The sequence below is a fragment of the Artemia franciscana genome, chromosome 8, assembly GCF_032884065.1.
Source record: "Artemia franciscana chromosome 8, ASM3288406v1, whole genome shotgun sequence".
NCBI classification, from domain to species: Eukaryota; Metazoa; Arthropoda; class Branchiopoda; order Anostraca; family Artemiidae; genus Artemia; species Artemia franciscana.
Window position 1 is genome coordinate 44615723 of NC_088870.1, and position 22492 is coordinate 44638214.

Below are 22492 nucleotides of genomic sequence, written 5' to 3' on the forward strand. Positions count from 1 at the left end.
AAATTAAAAGCTCTACCACTCATTTTAAGTGGACAGAAAGATGGAGGGCAACTGCCCCTACGCCTATTTTTCCCCAAAGTTATTTGCTTAAAATTTTGCGATAGCCATTTTGTTCAGTAGAGTTGAAAGATCATATAACTAAGTTTTCAGGTGTAAAATGACCCCTCCTCCTAGAGTCCGTGGAGGGAGCCCTGTAAGTTTGGGAAGTATACAGACGTTTTTTGGGGGGTGGGAGTTGTGTTTGGGGTTGATTTCTATAGGGAGAATCTTCCTTGGGAAGTGAGTTTCCGGGGGGGTTATCTTTTGAGGGGAATATTACACTGGGGGATTTGACAGAATTAATATACGAAATTCTTTTAAAATTGTCTTACATTCTCTTTGCCAAATTTTACATGTGAAGATGTTCCGTGGGAATTATTCGGGGACTATTATCCTTGTTTTTTTTTTATTTCCGAGAATAAATTTCCGCGCAATGGGGGATTTCCGGAGTGGCCAAGAAACCGATTAGAGATGAAAGTCTTATTCAAATACCAAGAAGAATTTTTCTGGCTGGATCGTCTTCAAGCAATTTTACGGGGACGGGAATTTTCAGCAGGGATGGGACTGTCTGGAGATAATCTGATGAGGAGGGTACACTTTACGTTGGATGAAATTTCCATGGAGGATTTTCTTTGTGTGAGGGATGTGCTATATTTCATGGAGGGTGGGCCAGATTTATAGGCATTATTTGACAAACAGTTAGAAATTAAATAAAAAACCACAAGTTCTTTTTTAACTGAAAGTAAGGAGCAACATTAAATCTACAAACAAATAGAAATTATTTCTTACTCTTTACGCTAAAGTTTGACTGTTTGTCCCAATTTCTTAAGAACGGCTACTGAATCACAGGGGCCGTTTAATTAAAATAGGAAGTTTTTTAAAAGGGCCAACAACCTTAGAGTAAAGATTAAGCAGTTAAGGAGGGGACAACCCATAATATACGGAATAATGTTTTCGTTTTAATATATACAAATATGGTTTTATTTGTCATGTACGGTTAACCAAATTTGATCCTGCATTATTTAAAAAACGTTAAAAAATTAAATAAAAAAACTGTATTTTTAACTGAAAGTAAAAAGCCACCTTAAAATTTAAAACAAACAGAAAATATTCCGTGTATGGCAAAGGATTTCCTCTCCTCAACACCTCGCTCTTTGTGCTTAAGTCTGACTCTTTGTCACAACTCCACTTTTTAAAACAATAAAAACTTCAGCGTAAACAGCGAAGCTTTGAGGAGGGGACAGTTCCTTTCATATACAGAATGATTTCTCTGTTTTAAAGTTTTAAAGTCGCTCCTTACTTTCAGTTTTAAATTTTGAACTCTTATTGAGTTGCCTTACGATGATGTATTGAAGACAAAATTTAGCAGTATAGAACTTCCTGATTTTTGGATATCACTAAAAAAAAGTCCCTACCGGCGGCGCTGATCTCTGTTTCATTGTCCTTCAGTCGGGAAATGCAATGGGTGGTCGGGGGCCAGCCATTCTGTACTTTTGCTCACCCTTCCTGTGAAACTTCACCAGACTTCTCAAGGTACCAATCGAGAGCTAGGTTGACTTTGGTGAGCTGATAGAGTCACGCCACTAACCCCCGTTCCAAAAGAAATAGCTAGCAGCACTAGGACTCAAACCCCTGTCCTCACAAACAAAGGATCTAGAGTTTAGCGTACTAACCTCCTGGCCAATTCATCAATAGAAAGTCAGTTTGGATATTAGTAGAAGAAGAAAATTCAGTGATTAGTGATAAAGCTGTACAAAAATTAATTTCATTTGCAAATTCCTATTTGTGTAAATCTGGCTTCTCGGCTTTCGCGATAATCAAGAGCAACGCTATAACGTTTATGTAGTAAAGCCCATAAGGCTTCAAGTCTTTTTTTTTTCCTAGAGCCACTTCATATACAAGGGGTGGTCATAACAATTTTGGAGAGGGCTCATTCGATTGAAAATCGAAAGTTCTGAAGCCTTTTTTAAGAGTGAAAAGTGATCATAAGGCAACTAGCCCCCCACACCCTTTTTTCCCAAATGGATCCGAAAAAAATTTTAAGTCAACTATTTTGTTTAAAATAGTTCAAAGAAGAGATAGAAAACTTCAGGGTCAAACACCCACCCCCCCCCATCCCGGGGAATGAGTTGAAAATTATGCCCGGGCATATATTAGGCTTTTATGGAAAGGATGGCCGTGTAAACTCCAGTTAGGGCTCATTTGACCGGAAATTGAAGGTTCTAGTGCCCTTTTTAAGAGTGAAGTGTGATTGGAGGGCAGCTAGCCCATCCCCACTGCGCTCTCTTTTTACCCAATGCATTCTACCAAATTTTTAAGATAGAAATTTTGTTTAAAATAATTAAAAGATCCAATAACAAAGACTTCAGGGTCGACAAAACCACCCAGAACCCATGGGATCCCCCCCATAGCCCAAGTGGAAAGGTCAGTCAGTTTTAATATTTTCCCATTGTTTACGCAGAATATTTTTATTAGGAAATATGCATACCTTCTGTGTGAGGGGGTGACAAACTTTCTGCTGAGGATTTTTTCACGGGGTAATCTTCCATGGCAAAGGAAGTTTCCAGGGGATGAGCTTGTCATGGGAAATTTTTATCTTGGGTAATTTGCCCAAATTCCTATACAAATAATTTTTACGTGTCTTGCTTTTTCTTTTCCATCTCAATTTTATGCATGGAGCTGTTAAGGGTAATTGTCCAGGTTAAATTTTCACAGGGATTGAATGGTCTAGAGGATATTTGCGCGAGGAGTGGGGTTTTTCCGTGGAGATGGGGCCAGATTTCCTAGTGTTATTTAAAAAAGATCAGAAATTAAATAAACAAAAACAACCTTTTTCAGCTGAGAGTAAGCAGCAACACTAAAACTTGAAACGAACAAAAATATCACGTATATGAAGGGGTTTGCACCTCCTCAACACCTTGCTCTTTACGCTAAATTTCAAATTTTGTCCCAATTCTTAAAGAAAGTCTCCTGGAACCCAAGGGTCATTTAATTAGAACAATAAGAAGCTTTTTTAAAAGAACTTTCAAGATTTAGCGTAAAGAGCTAAGTTTTGAGGAGGGGTCAACCCCCTTCATATATGTAATAATTTCTGTTCGTTTTAATGTTGTTCCTTACTTTCAGTTGAAATAACTTGTTTCTTATTTAATATCAGCGTAAAAACTCAATTCTTTTTATATTCACATTGATACCAAAATTCTGTTTTTCAGATTTTCCTTTAACATTGAACTTAGTCACTGCCTTACAGTTTGTTACCACTAACTGTTTGATAATTGGACATCCAAAAGCTAAATTTCGCTAATAATAGATGTCCTTCCTACGGTGATCTAAAATATGCGAAATTCAGTAAATTTAAAATTGCCAATAAATGTTTCGAGCCTTTGAAGTTTACACAGTTTAAGAAATTAGGGTTTTGCTTCCAATAAAAGGGGTGCAATTTGCATGCAAAGTGCACCATCATATTCAACATGTCTGAGAAGCATATGCAGCATTTCCAAGTCATGCTTAGCATGTCTGGGCGACTTGTGCTCTCCAAAGAAAATATTACCATCAATTTTCAAAACTTCTGGGCATTTCTTATTTAAATTAATTGTTGCCTCTCCGCTCAAAAAAAAGTAAAAAAAGAAAATCCTTCTTACGCACGTGATTTCCTCCACTAGAATCAATTCATAGCTTCTCAGTTTTAGTGGTGCATAAAAGATGTACATTTGAACATACAATTTTTTGATTTGAATGGCTATGTAAAATTGTTTACCGTATTAGGACCTCTTCCATAGTGCTACCATTGCTATGCTCTTCTGGATTTTGCTAATTACTGGACATTCACTAAAGATAGTATAACTAGTTCTAGTCGACCCAAAATTGTTACATGTTTCGTGTGGCCTTGTAACTTCAAAATGTGAATGAAAAGCAAAATGACAGCAAGTTACAACCCCAAGCACATCAATCAAATTGAAAGCAAAATATTGTAAGCCATAGCCAAGGCAAAAAGCTCTTAATATTTGTATGACCTCAATATCACAATACATATTGATCTGGAAAATTCCAATCTTCCTTAGAAATACTAAAAGTAAAAAGGTATAGATACTTCCAAAGAAATTTCTTTGAGCAACAAGTTTCACAATAGGAGAGTTCCTTTTTTTTAATAACGATGCTTCAAACTCATGAATATTTCCCTGTGAAGTCAAGGAATGAAAGAAATCAAAATTGTTTAATAACTAGAGACTCTGAAACTCAACTTATTTCGTTCCAATCTATCACCTTTCTTCCGGAGAAGAAAAGATTATGTAATTTTTAGCAGCTGGTCTACGATATTGAAGTAGCCAAGCTGAAAGTTCCCAAACGATAATTACAAAACTTTAAGGAGACAAAAAAGAAAAGAACAATATATGTCCTCTTTTAAATTAGCCTTGCGTTTTTAGAGATAGCTTATAGGATACAAGGAGAAAGGAAAAGAAAGAGAGGTCAAAAGATTACTACAAAAAATTAAAAGAATGAAAGTCAGAGCCCTATAGGCGGGGGATTACCCTGATTAATCTCCCGACCTACAATAATTTCTTAGAGTAACAAACTGGTCTTAAGAACATAGGTAGAACTTTATTAAAGATGTTTAGACAAAACCCACGGGCGGTAAACTAATTGTTTCTCAATTTTCGTACCTTCTGCTTAATATTCAGTTACTATGAAAAGAGACATATATTTCAATCATTTTGTCACGCCTTCTAAGCTCCTTGTAGACTATGTTGGGTAGATAAAGGTTGTTGCCCCCCCCTAGAGAGGGTTGTGGGTCTCTGTGGTGCACCAAATGCACCTTTTCTGTACCTAGATCTTCAGGGAGAAATCTAGCTGCGTAGCCCTGCGGCAAAAGAGTGATACTGGCCCAGCCAAAATAATCTTGGCGGACGCCTGCAAACGCACAGAAGGGGTGCCGTCTGATTGGGGACCCATTGGTTAAATATATTATCGTGAATTAATTGAAATGCAGGAAGGATAAGAAAACCAACTTGGCTACAGCATACATGGCAAGCAACGCGTTGGAGGCTCTGATGACCCCGACGAAGATTGAACTAGCCGACCACCTGTTGAAACATCGACAATCCCTCAGTGTGGGGTGCTGGAACGTATGTTCATCGAAATGCCCTGCGAGCCGGACCTTCATAGCGGGAGAATGCGAAAGATATTTCATAGGCATTCTATGTTTATCTGAATCCAGGCTAAATGGAAATCTAGAAGATGAGCTCGTCTCTATCCCTAGTTGAATAGTAGCCAATCTCACCCTGTTTGACTAATACCCGTCTTAAAGGTCATTTGTTCAATATCACTTTCATGTGAGCCTATTTACCATCTAGAACCATGGACGAAAGTATAGTTGACGAGTCCTACGATACTCTGATCCGGTTATTGAGAACAGTCCCAAACCGTGATCTACTCCTAGAAGGTGATCTTAAAGCCCATGATGGAAGCCACGGGACGGAATGCGAAATAGCTGTTGGCACATTTGGAAGGGGCGACAGGTGCGAGCGGGGAAGAAGACTCAAACTTCGCTTTTATGCTAATTTGCAATCTAGAGACTTTAAAGCCAAACTTATTTCTTGCCTTCTCTGCCTTTTTTGACGGATAAGAAAAGACTATTAAATTTTTATAGCAGGCGGTCTCCTAATATGTCAAAGCATTCAAGATGGAAGTTCAAAGGATAGAAGCCAGACCTTCAAAGAGACAAAGAAGAAAAATACCAAAAAAAAAAAAAACTTTGTTTAGGTCTTTTCCTAAACTGACCCTAAGTTCTTGCAAAGAATATGTAAATTATTATGAATAGCAAAACTATATGTTAAATAGCAGCAATGATGTAGTTTACGAAGAGTTGATATTCACTAGAGTAATCCAATTTTTATTGGGCTCAGAAAATTCTTTGGCACCGTCTTCAGTATTCAGAGAATACTACCAACCTCTCTCAGCATCCAAAAAAAAATCTTAAAATGAAATTTTCAAGAGAGAAGCCAATAACCACCTTCTCAAATTACGCCCTAAGGTAGTTGCAATAACTGAAGGATGTCAACTTCTATGGAGCCTCATTGCCATACTCGTAGCAATTCGTAGAGGACAAGATGAGGCAAAAAGAGACATACTTAGGTACATCATTGACTTCAATTATCTGTAGGAGAAAGTTTCCAGGGACGACAAAATTCAGAAGCACATTTTCTTTGATGCTGCACACACACTTGGAACCGTCACACTGCAAAGGTCATTCACGAAAACCACTTTTATTCCAAAAGTAGTTGGAAGTAAAGATAGATATAGGACTGTTAGCATTTTTAGCAGTTTTGGCGTGTCTGGTGCAGTTAATTGTGATCGAAACTGGCAGTTTCAAGTTCTAAGGAATTGGCTATTTGGCGAAGAAATACAAACCTAAAAATGTACTAGATGTCATCCAATTCAAACGTGGCATGCTATTCAGGTGAATGAAACCTAGAATCCACCAAAAGAAAAATGATAAAATAACGTGTTTTTACTTTAGATGACCTGCGCAATGTGTTTGTAAGTTCATAAGGGTGACAATATAGAATAAGTTGATTGATTTTCATGTTTGTAAGAAAACAAGAAACTCAGTTTCTTTTTTAAATGAATTTTTTGTAAGCTAGAATCGTCAAAATGAGGTACCATCCCAAATGATCTTTGTCGAGAGAAATTAATGCGCAATTTTCATGAGAATATTTTTGTAACATATCATCTGTTGAGGTCCCACGAAATTGGATTCCGAAATCCTACTTTCGTAATCACTAGCCAATATAGTGGTTCCATAAAGCATGATGAGGAAAGAATCTTTGACCTAATAACCCGTTTACTAGGATCTAGCGAAGAGCATTTCAAATGTATCATGTTACCGATAAATATCTAAAACAAAGAAAGAGTCTAAGGGCAGCGATCCATATAGAAAATTATATTAAATGTTACATTTGTGGTTTGGTCGTCATGTTTCAAGAATTCCTAGCTCTGAGTCCATGAATTTTGGAAGTGACGTAAAGCGAGAATATACAAGACAAATTGCAAAATAGACACTTAAAAAGGTGGCTCTAACTAAAATTCATTAGAATAAATAACTGCAGTATTTACCAGAAGAACTAGGTCATCAAGTGATACAGATTTACCAGAAGCTAAATATGCCAGGATTTCATTTGAATCGGGCGCTCAAAAAAAACAAAAACAGTGAGCTATGCGAAAAGTAGAGAACAATATGATGAAAAGCAAAAGGAAAACTTATAATTAATAGCGCATTGGCTGGCACGACCCACATTATAGTTTTTACCCTTACGCTTGCTAATTTTTTTTCCAACTCGGTAAAACTGAACAGATTGAATTTCTTAATTGTAAACCGATTGATTGAGGTTGCGTTCTAGTGAGCTGGTCAAATTGATCCTATCCGCCCTATCCCATCTGCAGAGGTTGAAGGTAGCATGTGCTGCAAAACAAAGGCTCCGAGTCCTTCAAAGAGCTACAACAACTTTAGCTAAGTATAAAAATAAGGGTAATTACCGCTTCATATACTTGAAACAGTGTTTTTACTAGAGACATGTTTTATTTTTAATGGAATAATCATGGGAATGATGTAGAAAGTCTTCTCGTGTTGTAGCAGAGGGTAGTAGGCACAAATAGGAGCATCTACTCCAAAATTCAATCACCTTCCATCGACTGGCAACTCTGCTCCAGCATACGGAAATGAGACAGGGTGTTTTGTTTTGGATACGTAACCGAGACTTGATGGACTGAAGTCAATAGTGGCTGCCAAAATCATGCACAGGGGAAAGGAGTACAAGCTTCTGAATTTCAGAAAACACCAATATTGTTGTACCATTATAAGGCATAGACATAATTTCTGCATTTTTTTGACATTTTGAAAATAGATTGGACATACAAAATAAGCCCTATAATAAAATAAATCGCTTATTCAAGGTCATCTTTTATTTTTACATTTCCAAGTGGTATTGGGGATAAAAAAAAGATAAATATGAAGCGACACATATAGAACAAGCGACATTTCAAATGTTAAACATAATTCTCTAATGTTCTAGCCTCTACAGACATCAAGTTACATAAATGCTCCTCCTTTTGTTTCGTTTGATCATCTTCAAAATTTGAATAAAATTTAGATTCCTTTTACTCCCTCTGTAAGACTGCATTTTTGACTTTTAATTGTGTGACTTATAATTTTGAACAAACTTCCCGTGTCAGCTTGCAGGTGTCACTCTTTCACGGCTTTTAAAATATAGTGATATTCTCTGAGTTTCGATCAATTTTTTTTCTCCTTTTTTTTCTTTCATTGGACCTAATTTTTTTTAGCCTGAAATTTTGCTTATAATTGTTAAGTATTTTTAAGGTGCAAGTGGGTGAACTCACATTCCCTGTTGTTTTACCAGGCCGGGGAGCCTTGTGAGGATGATAATGTCATTACTTTGCTTTGTATTTTCTTACAAAATAAAACGGATGATTTTTTCTGTGGCTGACTTTGAGTTTTATTTGAGAGTGATTTCCATACTTGACCTTTAGCTACTTCGGGGTAACTTTTGGAGATATATCTTTTTTGTGCGAGTTTTCTTTTCTTTTCACATGCATTTGAACTGCTTCAAATATAATTGAGCATCTTGGTAAATTACTTAGTGTTATCAACTCTCCAAACTAGGAGAGCTAGGAGAGCTTCTCCAAATTTTATGCTTATAGAACGGTCAATAGAGACTTACATTCGGTTAGCTATCACCTGCTGTTTCAGTTTCCAAGTTGCACATAAATGTACTCCAAGCCCCATAAAACAAGGTTGAAAGCAATGAGCATAAATCACTAAGTTGCCAAATATCTGTCTTCTATAATTCAAAGCACCGTGGGAGAAGTATGGCTTAAGTCATTGTTGTGTTGCTCCATACATTCTGTGTTTCTTACGACATGGATAATTTGTTTATTACATGAGTTTTGCAGAGCTCTGTCAACCTTGAACTCTTGCAAGACTCTTTTCCGAATGCTTGATGTACAGAATAATGTGCTAAAACTTTTGTATCTATTTTTCTCGTCAAGGAATGCCAACCTTTATTTTAATTAAAAAGTTTTGTCTCTTCAACACATCTTCCATGTAGAAGAGAATGCTGACTAGGAATAAACCGAGGACAAACGTAAACCAGCTTACCTAGAATCTGAATTACAGCCTAACCTGGGCGACATAAACCTTAGACTCACCAAATTATATCATTTGTTAGAACTAAGATGAGCAGAGCTCTGCTCATCTCTACGGAACCTTTCGCTCTAACGAAACTCTTTCCTGAATTCTTGATGCAGAGAATTAAGTTGCTTCTGAAACTTTTGAGACCTATACTCTTCCAGCTGATTCCAGCCTCAACCCGTCTTTTTTCTAATTGTTCTCTTCAAAAGATTTGTGCTGTAGATAGTAATGTCAAATAGAAATTAGCCGTGGATAACAATATACCGGTTAGCGTTGATTCTAGATTACAGCCTGGCATGGGTGACGGCAATCTTAGACTCTCAAATTATATCGTTTAATAGAACTGAGATGAGCAGAACCCAGCTCATCTCTGCGGAACCTTACACTCTTGCAGAGCCCTTTGCTTTATACTTAATGCAGAGAATAAGGTACTTCTAAAACATTTAAACTCTACAACCTTCTAATTAATTCCAGCCTCAATCCCTTTTTTACAAAGTTTTTCTCTTCAAAAGATCTACCGTGTAGATGGGAATGTCGACTAGGAATTAACCGAGGACAACAATATGCCGTCTTACCTTGAATCTAAATTACAACCGAGCATGGGTGATAGCAATCTTAGCCTCTCCAAATTATATCTTTTGGATGCTAAGTACTCCTCTCACATAATAGAAAGCCTCTATGATAGACATTAGAAGCCTTAAAAGGGGGAAGCTTCGTTTTTTCATTTTCTTGAGACAGGGATCCATTACAAAAGAAAGGGAACAAAAGAAACTGTTACAGAAGCAAATCACCCCGTAAACTTAGAAAAAAGGAGGAAGAAGAATCCTTTACAAGGGCAAACAAATTAGTCGTTCTATGCCCCGACAGGGCTGACAAAGAAAACAAAGAAAACATAATGCTGACGCTCATTAGTTTTACAATAAACCGGCCACAGATATTAGTCTTGTTTAAAAGGTCAAGGGCAGGGACTTAGTTTTGTGATGGGGGGAGTTGACCTCCACCAATAACCGGAGGGGGAATATGAAACCCTCTTTTTCCCCAATTAAAATGCTGGAGAATCGTTTCTGGTCAAGGGTATTCAAAAAAATAATCTGACTTTCAAGAACAAAAGAATCTCACAAAAAAAAAATTCAAAGAAGATGGCCATTTCAATGCATGTATAGAATGATGAAATGTGACTGCCACCTCTTATCATTTTTTTTTTTTTAATTTTAACCGATTCTTGGTAAATACTGCAGACCAGCAATGATTTATAATATTTCAAAAATTATGCTTTACTGGGTAAACCAATAAGAAAACCAACTCTACTGAAATATATCTGATTTCCATAACGAAATAAATGGATTGCATATTATTCTTGTTTCAAAGTACAAATTAAATACAGAATAAAGAACAGCTAGTTCGGAGGGAGGAATCTCCCTATTTTAAGAGTAATTCAAGCATGTTTCAAATTTTAAAATTACTACATACGAACCACCTGTTGATTTTAAGTTTTAGCACCGTTTCGTACTTTCTTGACTCTTTTTAATTTTATTTTTTTTTTGCTTGTTTCAAGTTAACTATCGTAAAACATAACATATGTATGTTATAATAAATAGTTTATGTGTTATTGAGGGTTTTAGTTCTCTCCTTTTACAGAAAAAGTGTTTAATATGTTGCTTGAGATCTAAAGTATAAAAGTATAAAAGTGTTTATACTTTACTGCTTGAGATCGGTATGAAAAAAAAAAGAATTTAAAAAAGGGTTGCACCACTTGCTAATTTTGTACGATTGTCTATGGAAAGAAATTGGAGGAAAATAATAAAAGAAATAATATCTTTTGACAATATACCTTAATTTAAACAGACCTTGCTGATATATATCAGAATTTTTAAAGTTAAATTAACAGAGCTAGATATTTCTGCATGTTTTTTTTTAACGGAAATAATTGTTGTTTTAAATGATGGTTTCTTCACCTTTTTTTCCGATCCTTCACATTCAATCCCTAAAATTGTTCTGAAGGACCTTCCATGCAAATTTTAATTTTCGACAAAAACTATTTTTAACTTTAAGACCCAACCCTCCACGAAAAAAAATAAGGCCAATTTGACCACTAACTCCATAAGTATTTTTTACTGATAAACCTCCTGATGAGGACAAAAGAATAACTTTGCCCAGAAAGCCAACGGCCATAGGGCTAGGCTTGCTTTTCTAGGAAGTCTTTCCCATACCTATAAAACTATGATTCATTTCATTCTAATCTCCAAGAATGTTTTACTTATTGACAACAACTAAGCCACATCTACAATATATCTCAAACAAATAGCTCTGGGACAATACGTGATGTCCACTTCAAAAAGTATGGGTAACTTGCAGAGAGAATGGGTATTTACAAAGAATAAGGGTAATTTATAAGTTACACATATAATTTGGTCTACTTTTTGAAATAATAATGTTAGTCTCTAAATGCACTAAAATATGGAAATTATAAATATACTTTAGAACACTTTTAATGGTGCAAACAACTTATGGCACAATTTAGTCCACTTTTTGAAATAATAATGCAAATCTTTGAATGCAATAAAATACTAAATTATAAATATACTTTAAAACACTTTTAATGGTACAAACAACTTATAGTACAATTTGGTTCACTTTTTGAAATGATAGTATAAATTTTAAAACCCGAAAAAATATTGAAATTATAAATATACTTTAAAATAATATTAATGGTGCAAACAACTTATGGTACAATCTGGTACATTTTTTGAAATAACAATGTAAATCCAAAATTTAATGAAGTATTGAAATCACAAATATACTTAAGAACACTTTTAATGGTCCAAACAACTTACGTTTTGGAAAAAGACTTCGTCAAATAAGCTTGAGCTTGACAAAACCATCGTTATATATATATATATATATATATATATATATATATATATATATATATATATATATATATATATATATATGTATATATATATATATATATATATATATATATATATATATATATATATATATATATATATATATATATATAAATATATATATATATATATTTATATATATATATATATATATATATATATATATACATATTATATATATATATATATATATATATATATATATATATATATATATATATATATATATATATATATATATATATATATATATAATGACGAAGACCACACTGCCTTTCCATAATACAACTACAGAAGAGAGAATAATGAGGACTTTTTTTTCCCAAGACAGCGAACCAACAAAACCTATTTGAATATTTCGGTTCTATATCTAAGGGCCGTCTTCAGCAAAGAAAATAATAAACAATAAAACACTTACAATAAAAGTTTTCGGTTAAAAATCCATTCTTTTTTTAAATGGCCTTGGCAGCATCACTTCTTAACGAAAAGTTCAGCCAAGACTGTGTGATAAAAGCTAACATTTTACAAGCTAAAAAGGTTCATTCATTGAACTAACTGTATTTATTAAAAATTGGAGTAATTTCTTATTGCAATATTTGCCTTTTCTGCAGCAAATCTTGTAGTTCTTTTGGGATTGGGTTTGTTTTTATTCTTTCCTATTTTTGTTTTATTTTGAATTAGATTATTTTCTGTAATTAGTTTTGTGTACATAGGATTGAGTGTGTATTCACCCAAGTCTCTATTTAGGGATGTATTATTATTTAAGTTTCGTTTGATTTCGATTGCCTCGCAGACAGTTTGTTTGATTCCTAGGTCAACCAAATACTGATTTATATATATATATATACATATATATATTTATCGAGGTTATAACTTCTTGTTTTATCTTTTTTTTATGTTTAATTTCTACTGCATGCATTATAGGGTACCAAATCCCATTTTTTGTAAGTTTTTGTTCTCGTTAGTAAGATTAGGCTACCTAGTTTTTGGCAAAACTAGCTCAAGTTCAAAACTTAAGCAACTAACTAGATCAAATACTTTTTTTTTTAATTCAGTTTATTAAAAACACTAAAGAACAGAGTTCATTCCAGAATATATGCAACTATTGAGCCCTGATGCGACTAAAACAATACCTAGCATAAAATTAGAAAAAAAAGCTGATAAAATGAGAGAATAGACACATATTTCTTGAGCTGTTATAATCCCACCTCAACTTGATTTTTTAAAATCTTCACAGGAGAAGATGCATTAACACACTAACGCAAAATGTAACTGAGCAACAACCATCCAGGACTTGTAGATATAACCAGCCCTTGTAGATATAAACATCCCAACTAGATCAAAGTCTCTCAAATTGAAAAAATACCAATAAAAAACAAAAGTAAATAGTGATGTGTGATTCCGAACGAAACATTAATTCATATTAGACCACAGCAAGGGTTCACCTACTTTCCACCACTTGGTGTATATTTCGAGGTGACATGTGTGCTGCAGAGTTTCACCATGCTTGGTACACTTTTGCCACGTTTGGCATGCACCACCTGTTGTACGTGATTTTTGAAATTTGTTGCCCCTTTAACAGCAGACAGCACGTGTTTTTGCTAGTTAGGTAACTGTATTTTAAATAAGGCACTTATGTTGTTTTTTTAAATCTAAGAAATGAATAACAATAAGCTTGAATTTAAATCACTATTAATAATATCAACTGTCAATCTTGGTCTCTTTCAAAGAGATTAAAATTGTCCCAAAAGTACCTTGCGTTAGATAAACCTCATCCAAGTCGCAAGATATGGGACCCTGTGAATTCCTCGACAAAAAAGAAACGCAAGCGATGCCTCTTACAAGACTATCACTTTTGCAATTGCAGAATGGCTTAGACATTCTACTAACCATAAATGGAGTAATTTCTAATCGACCACAAAGAACGTGAATTTTGGCAAGCACTTTACACCTTTTCTCCTATGGCACCAGAAAAGGTTTCCTAAGGCATTTGAAGCAGGCAAAACCGGTTTATCCCATGCAAACAGTAACGGTTTTCTAGGGTATTTGAAGGAGGAAAAACCGGTTATTAAAGTCTCCTTTAGACTGATTGGTCGATAACAACTGTATTCAACAATCTCATTAGTTTTGTGTAGGTCACCTGTTCGCGTAATATTATCTTGTCATGACATAAGTTTATGGAGTGAAACGGTCTTGAAAAAGAAAATTTTGCTCTATTTCCGAAATCTTTACAAGAAGTTTCTCGTGGGTCTGTTTATTCTAAAATGGATTAAAACTGTTAAAAAAAGAGTTCAAGGATGTCTTCAGTGTTCTAAATTTATGGTGTTCACTTTTAAACCCTTTTTAATCTCGAAACTCGTAAAATGTTTTACGATGTTTTGGTTTCAACAGTAGTTTGATGATAAGACATTTAAAAACCTAACCTCTCGAATCAGCTTTTAGAATGCTAAAGCAGTTGTCTAAAATTGGCACGGAATGTGACGGTAATTGGAAACCCACTCCCTCAAGTGAGTGGAAATCTAAAAATTCTAATTTTTTTTGTAGTTCACTAGCTTTCTATACACATCATTTATTTTGTACGGTTTATTCATTGTAACCTCCCCTTGGAATGCGCCCCCTTACAAAACTCCTTGTATTTTCCTGTCCAAGAGTCAATTAGTATACCAGCGGATTCTTTACAAATCTATAACATTTTTATATATGTATATTTAGCCGCTAAGACCTTAATAAACTTAATCAGCAGAAAAGTGGATAAGAGAAAGTAGCAAATCACCGCTCCTCAGTCCAAAAATAAAGAACGTATTATCTATCTCTTAACAGAAAAGTGATATATCGTGTTGGGTATTCGCTTAGCTCGAAAGGGAAAAGGGAAAGCTAATACAAACAGGTGAGAAATCGATCAGTTGTTTCGGGATACCCATCACAGAACACTCAGGATTTCTTAATACAGTGTTTTTCTTCATATTGGGGTTTGTAAGAAAAAAATAAAACATGTAGTGGTCAGAAAGATTTCGTCTATAATTAGATTTAGGTCATTATTTGGAAGCCGTGAGAAATGTTTCATCCTTGTTCTCATAAGTTGAAATTCTAAACAAGAGCCAAGAGCTCATATGGTATGAGCTCTGGCAAAATTCTAAGAATCAATATATTGCTTTAAAAGGAAAATCAGAGGCTTAATGCCGGTCGGGATTTAAAATAAGAGCTCTGAGTCATGAGGTCCTTCTAAATATCAAAATTCATTAAGATCCGATCACCCACTCGCAAGTTAAAAATACCTCAATTTTTCTAATTCTTCCTCTCCCTTCGGCCCCCCAGATGTTCAAATCGGGGAAAACGACTTTATCAAGTCAATTTGTACAGGTCCCTAATACGCCTACCAATTTTTCATCGTCCAACCACGTCCAAAAGCACCAAACTCGCCAAAGCACTGAACCCCACCATCTAACTCCCCCAAAGAGAGCGGATCCAGTCCGGTTAAGTCAGTCACGTATCTACGACATTTATAAGTATTTTCCAAGATTTCTGGTTTCCCCCTCCAGCTCCCCCTCAAGGTCAACAGATCTGGTCAGGATTTGAAATAAGAGCTCTGAGACATGTGTTGCTTCTAAATATCAAATTTCATTAAGATCCGGTTACCCGTTCTTAAGTTAAAAATACCTCAATTTTTCTAACTTTTCCAAATTAACAACCCCAGCTCCCCCAAAGAGAATAAATCCGTACCAATTATGCCAATATCGTATCTATAACTTGTGCTTATTCTTCCCATCAAGTTGCATCCTGATATCTCCACTCTAAGAGTTTTCCACGATTTCCGGTTTCCAAGATTTATGTTTCCCCCCTCCAACCCTACATGCCCCCAGATCCGATTCGAATTGAAATTGGAGCATCTGAGACATAAGATTCTTCTATATATCAAGTTTCACTGAGATTCGATCACCCATTCGTAAGACACCTCGATTTCACGTTTTGTAAGAATTCTGGCTTCCCCCTCCAACTCCCTTCAATGTCACCGGATCTGGCCGGGATTTAAAATGAGAGTTTTAAAGCACAAGATCCTTCTAGATATCAGATTTCATTAAGATCTGGTCACCCGTTCGCAAGTTACAAATACCTCATTTTTTCAAATTTTTCCGAACTACTCCCCCCCCCCCCCTAACTCCATCAAAAAGAGCGGATCCGGCCTGGTTATGTTAGTCACCTATCTTGGACTTGTGTTTTTTCTTCCCGCCAAGTTTCATCCTGATCTCTCTGCTTTAAGCGTTTTCAAAGATTTTTGCCCCCCCCCCTTAATGACACTGGACCCGGTCGAGATAAAAAATAAGAGATCTAAGTTTCGAGGCCCTTCTACTATGAAATTTCATTAAGATATGATCACTCTTTCGCAAATTAAAATACCATTTTTTCTAATTTTTTGAATTAACCTCCCCCCACCTCCCTCAAAGAGAGCAGATCCGTTCCAGTTATATCAATCCCGTATCTAGGAGTTGTGCTTATTTTTCCCACCAAGTTTCATCCCGATCCCTCCACTCTAAGCATTTTCCAAGAGTTTAGGTTTCGCCCCCTCCCCAACATCTCCTTCACCGGATAAGGTTGAAATTTAATATAAGAGCTCTGAGACATGGTATCCTCCCAAACATCAAATTTCATTAAGATCCGATCACTCCTTCGTAAGTTAAAAATACCTCATTTTTCTAATTTTTCGGAATTAACCCTCCCCCCACTCCCCCAAAGAGATCAGATCTGTCCCGATTATGTCAACCACATATATAGAACTTGTGCTTACTTTTCTCACCAAGTTTCATCCCGATCCCTCCACTCTAAGCGTTTTCCAAGATTTTAGGTTCCCCCCTCAACTCCCCCCAATCTCACCAGATCCAGTCGGAATTTAAAATAAGAGCTCTAAGACACGATATCCTTCCAAACTTCAAATTTCATTAAGATCCGATCACTCCTTCGTAAGTTAAAAAAACCCATTTTTCTAATTTCCCAGAATTAACCCTCTCCCCCACTCCCCCAAAGAGATGGGATCCGTCCCGGTTATGTCAGTCACGTATCTAGAACTTGTGCTTACTTTTTCCAACAAGTTTCATCCCCATCCCTCCACTCTAAGCGTTTCCCAAGATTTTAGGTTCCCCCCTCAATCCCCCAATATCACCGGATCCAGTCGGAATTTAAAATAAGAGCTCTGAGACACGATATCCTTCCAAACTTCAAATTTATTAAGATCCGATCACTCCTTCGTAAGTTAAAAATACCTCTTTTTTCTAATTTGTTCAGAATTAGCCCCCCCCAACTCCCCCAAAGAGTGCGGATCCGTCCCAGTTATGTTAATCACGTATCTAGGACTTGTGCTTATTTTTTTCTACCAAGTTTCATCCCGGTCCCTCCACTCTAAGCGTTTTCCAAGATTTTAAGTTCCCCTCCATCAATTCCCCCAATGTCACCGGATCCAGTCGGGATTTGAAATAAGAGCTCTGAGACACGATATCCTTCCAAACTTCAAATTTCATTAAGATCCGATCACTCCTTCGTAAAATACCTCATTTTTCTATTTTTTCCGAATTAACTGGCCCTCACTCCCTCCCCTAGATGGTCAAATCGGGAAAACGACTATTTCTAATTTAATCTGGTCTGGTCCTTGATACGCCTGCCAAGTTTCATCGTCCTAGCCTGCCTGGAAGTGCCTGAAGTAGCAAAACCAGGACAGACAGACAGACAGACCAACATAATTTGCGATCCGTACATGTCACTTGGTAAATACCAAGTGCCATAACAAAACTAGATTTCAGCAGCAGCACATAAAATAAAAGTACATGGTTTATACTTGTTTATGTTAAATATATAAAATTCATCAAGTTTAAAATTAACCAATAGAAGTTATTAGTACTAAAAAAAAATTTTTAAGCTCTTAAAAAGGGAGCACGGGCCCTTAAAAGAAGAGCGAAATTTATTTATTTCGCAGTAGCCTAATAAATACATTATTTCTGAAAACCCTGCAACAAAGGTTTCAAGTTCTTATCTTCAAAAGTATGAACGTTGCATTTTTGCCAGCAAAACTGATCAAAAGTAGTTTTTTGATTTTTTGATTTTTTTTTTTTTTTTTTTTTTTAATAGGGCTTATCATATTGAACCATATGTACTTGCATATCAAAATAAGTCTCATTCTGGCAAAAAAAAGCTATTGTGTTTTTTGGGTAACATCTTAGCAAAGTGCTACTTTCTTCCAACCTCTAATTCGACCAGCTGTAAAATAGCAGTGTTGGCCAAAACTGGGTAAAAATGCAATTGGTAAGAATTACAAAACTGCCGATCGATTTAAAACTGCCGAATAGAAATTGACTTCACCTCTTAGTTTCAAAGGCTGTATTGTAAAGTGGTGACCAAGTGGTAAGGTTACGGTAAAGTGGTGGCACAGCCATGGTAGCACAACAGCAGTACAAAAGGTGACACAACGAATAAAAATGAACAATTTCAAGCTATAGTTTGGCTAAATTGATTCATTCAAGGCTATTGTAATTTGTGTAGCCTAAAGGACTGCTTAGTTGCAAGTTAAAAATTGAGCAGGTACAGAGGACCTTCTCATGACTTTCCTGAATTGGGAAAAATACATCAGGAATAAACGCCTAATATGAAGTATGAAGGGTTACAGTTTCTTTACTAATGCAGAATCTGTTTGAACCTAAAATGTATTCCCAAGATGGTGATGGGGTGCAACCCAAGAACATATTTGGTCCCGAAAAAAAAAAACGTGAATTGTGACTTTTAAATTCATTTATGGGATTTCAACCCCTCTCCTTTCCCTGATAAATACACAATAGGTTTTACTTTTCAAGTTATCTATGATGGTCAAAGTATTATTATGCATACCTAAGTGTAAACAGCATGAGATTGATGGAATCAACAATCTCCCTTCACTCCCTCCAGAAGAAATTCAATAAAAAGTAAAAAAAAACGGTTAAAAATATTTAAGAAAAATTATAAATGACAGTAAGGGCTTACATTGAAACCTAAAACAAACAGAACTTATCTAATTTTTGGGGGGAATTACACTATCAGTTCCCATCTTTTTACAAGGAAGGTTCAAACTGTCATTTATGATTAAAAAAATTCAGCTTCAATAGCGGAGTACTTAGGGGGTTGGCAGCCATCATAAAATATTAAATAACTTATGTAAGTCTCAGGTTTTGAATCCACTCCTTTATTTCATTTCACCCCTGATCAAGAGTAAGCGACTTGTCCGACAATACAATAAACAGGGTTGAAGCATTTGAAAAATTGAAAAGTTTTCCTCAAGGGAGGTCGAGATAGAGCTGCAGATGCATATCAACGGGTTATAACAGATTCTATAGAAAATCCTATACCATCTAAGCGGATATTAACATCAAGGTTAACAAAGATAAAGAACATAGAACAAAGATAAAGCTCGGTTTAAAGTCTTTAAGATGGTTGTCAAGGCAAAGCAGAAAGAATAAAAAAGCCGACTTTTGTTTAAGAACGAAGAAAACCAAGCACGATTTACGAAAGCGCGTCCTGAGGCGGTTCGTGTAAATTGCCAATCTCGGCTCCAGAACAAGAACAATTTTTCCAAACTCCAAAATACTTTCGCAAATGGCTTGTGGAGAGTTTTTATGGAGGTAATGATTTCGATCATTCCCCTTCGCAATCATTCGCATCATTCCCCTGATGATTTCGATCAGGTTTTCAAATCATTCCCCCCCCCCTCGCAATCGAATATTTTCAGGCAAAGACTGAAGCTCTTTCGAAGTCCTTTGTGTACTTTTTCATTATTTAGACTGTCGAGACTGTATAAAATTATTGAAACTGTATAGAACCCAATTAAAACACACTATGCCAACACAGGTTGTCAAGAGGACGTATCAGAAATGCTTAGCTTAACGGTATGTTGAAGAAACAAACCAAAGGTGCTATGCGCATACTGTTACTAATTAAACAAAAAAACAGTTTTTTTTTAAATGAAAGTAAGAAGCGACATTAAAACTTAAAACGAACAGAAATTACTCCGTATATGAATGGGTTTTCCCCTCCACAATTCCTCGCTCTTTACGCTAAAGTTTGACTCTTTGCCACAATTCTGATATTTAAAACAATTAAAAACTTTAGCGTAAAGAGCGAGGGATTGCGGAGAGGAAAACCCATTTCATATACGGAGTAATTTCTGTTCGTTTTAAGTTTTAATGTCGCTCCTAACTTTCATTTAAAAAAACTTATTTTTTTGTTTAATTTCTGGACGTTTATGAATTAATGCATGTTTTGATCTTGGCTCTCCGAACATAAATAATTAAAACAAAATTTGCATATTAATTTTTTTGGCTAAATGGCTTTTTCATAGTTTTAATCGGAAGATTTTGAGAAAAAAAGAGCGAGGGAGGAGGTCTAGTTCCCCTCCAATTTTTTGATTACTTAAAAAGGCAACTATAACTTTTAATTTTTTACGAACGTTTCCATAAGTAAAAAATATACGTAACTTACGAATTAACTTACGTAGCGAACTTCTGTATTCGTATGTTTTTATTGCGTATATGAGGGGGCCCATCCCTCGTCGATGCCTCGTTCTTTACACTAAAGCTTAAATTTTGTCCGGATTCCTTAAAAATGACCCCTGAATCACAAAGGCCGTAGAATAAGTAGTTGTAATTACTAAAAATACTTTAGCGTAAAGAGCGAGGTACTACGGGGAGGTAGACCCCTCATATGCGTTATAATGTCTGTTCGTTTTTCAGTTTTAATGCTGCTCCTCACTTTCAGTAGAAAAAAACTTTTCATATTTATTTTTTCATTGTTTTTTTAAATAATGCTAGAAAATCCTGCGCCCCCTCCATTGAAAGTATCTTCTACCAGGAGAAATTCCTACATGGAAAGACCCTCCCACGTGACCCCTCCCCTCAACTCTCCCTCCCCCCAAACCAAAAAAATTCCCCTGAAAATGTCTGTATACTTCCCAGTAACCATTACTATACGTAAACACAGGTCAAAGTTTGTAACTTGCAGCCCCTCCCACGGGGACTGCGGGGGAGTAATTCGTCCCGAAAGACACAGTTATTAGGTTTTTCGACTATGGTGAATAAATGGCTATATCAGAATTTTCATCCTGCGACTTTGGGGAAAAATGAGCATGGGAGGGGGCCTAGGTGCCCTCCAATTTTTTGGTCACTTAAAAAGGGCACTAGAGCTTTTAATTTCCGTTAGAATGAGCCCTTTCGTGACATTCTAGGACCACTGAGTCGATACGATCACCCCTGGGGAAAAAAAATGTATAAACACGCATCCATGATTTCTGGCAAAAAATGCGAAAATCTACATTTTTGTAGATATGAGCTTGAACTTCTTCAAGAGGGTTCTCTGATACGCTGAATCTGATGGTGTGATTGTCGTTAAGATCGCATGACTTTTAGGGGATGTTTCCCCCTATTTTCTAAAATGAGGCAAATTTATTCAGGCTCTTAACTTTTGATAGGTAAGACTAATCTTGATGAAACTTATATATTTAAAATCAGCATTAAAATGCGATTCTTTTAATGTAACTATTGGTATCGAAATTACTTTTTTTTAGAATTTGGGTTAATATTGGGCTGAGTTGCTCCTTACTGCAGTTCGCTACCACGAACTGTTTGATACTATTGTAAGTGTTACTACTATGCAAGCTAAGAGTATTGAGGTGAAACTGTCAAGGAATATTAAGGCAGATGCTGGTCTACTTCAAAACGAACTATGAGCATGTAGATTTTCAAAAAGGTGGCAAAGAAATGTCTCAAGAACGGCTTATATTATTAAGTTAGACCTTTAAGGGAAATTTGTGAAGGATTTTGAACTAGCCAGACGGCACTGCGTTTATACTATTAATACTACCACTACAGTCACTGTAACTAATGATACTAAGGTTATTCGGGTGAAACTTTTAGGGAGCGTTTAGGGAGAACTTTAATTCAAAGAACAAACTATATGCATACGAGTATTCAAAAGAGTATATACGCAATATCATAGGCAGTGCCGCTCTATATTAGCTAGATATGTCATTGAAACTTTAAAAGGAGGTATTTTATAGTTCTCTTTTTAAGAGTCAAAAGAGATTGTAGGACAAGCATACCTCCTTCCAAGCACATTCATTTTCCAAACACATCCAGTTACAATTTTGAGACAGATATTTTCGGAAGAGTAGAACAGTCAGATAACTATGCCTTTAGGGATATTGGGTGTGTTAACTCCCCTCTCCCCAATTATATAATTGGCCATTATGCTTTAAAACTAAATTAAAAAATGCTATATATATGGTTGCCAATAAGACATCTCAGAAATATAACGATAACGACTAGGGGTATTA

General features: G+C 35.7%; 1 protein-coding gene across 5 annotated transcripts in view; it reads right to left on the minus strand.

The window, feature by feature from the left end:
- LOC136030473 (dopamine D2-like receptor) overlaps nt 1-22492 on the minus strand; it is a 310646-nt gene that overhangs the window by 229730 nt on the left and 58424 nt on the right. Inside the window, exon 1 of one of the 5 annotated variants that reach the window (XM_065709485.1) lies at nt 7150-7225. The exons of the other annotated variants lie outside the window; for them this stretch is intronic. The gene's annotated coding sequence lies outside the window, so the exon portion shown is untranslated. Of the gene's footprint in view, nt 1-7149; nt 7226-22492 lie in introns of those variants that run through there. 5 annotated transcript variants of the gene reach the window in all.